This window comes from Odontomachus brunneus, unplaced genomic scaffold (genome assembly GCF_010583005.1).
Source record: "Odontomachus brunneus isolate Ranch 3 - 2012 unplaced genomic scaffold, Obru_v1 Obru_scaffold_343, whole genome shotgun sequence".
Taxonomy (NCBI): domain Eukaryota; kingdom Metazoa; phylum Arthropoda; class Insecta; order Hymenoptera; family Formicidae; genus Odontomachus; species Odontomachus brunneus.
In genome coordinates, this window is record NW_022639793.1 from 84749 (window position 1) to 85126 (window position 378).

A 378-nucleotide genomic window follows, 5' to 3' on the forward strand; every position below is an offset into this window, starting at 1 on the left:
GGTTGTTGGTGTGAGCAAGAAAACTATGCGTCGAATGCGAGGAGGACCTCCGCTACATGTCTTACACAATTAAAGTAAAAAGATGCTTTCCGAAGACGTCAGGACAAAAGTTGGTCAGGACAAGAGTTGGTCAGGACAAGAGTTGAACGCTGCGGGTGTATATCAGTTGGACACGGGGCAATTGGACACAGTCCAATCACAAGTCGCAGTTCCAAGGGACCCTACAAATATCTCTAATCACACGGTGCTGTGATTGGCTGTGTCCAAATGCACCGTGTCCAAGTGCACCGCTCTCGAACGCTGCAACCTGCTTTTGTATTCCTTAACAGTCCAGATTTGAATCCTTTGGACTTCTATGTATAGAGCGTAGTTGAAAGG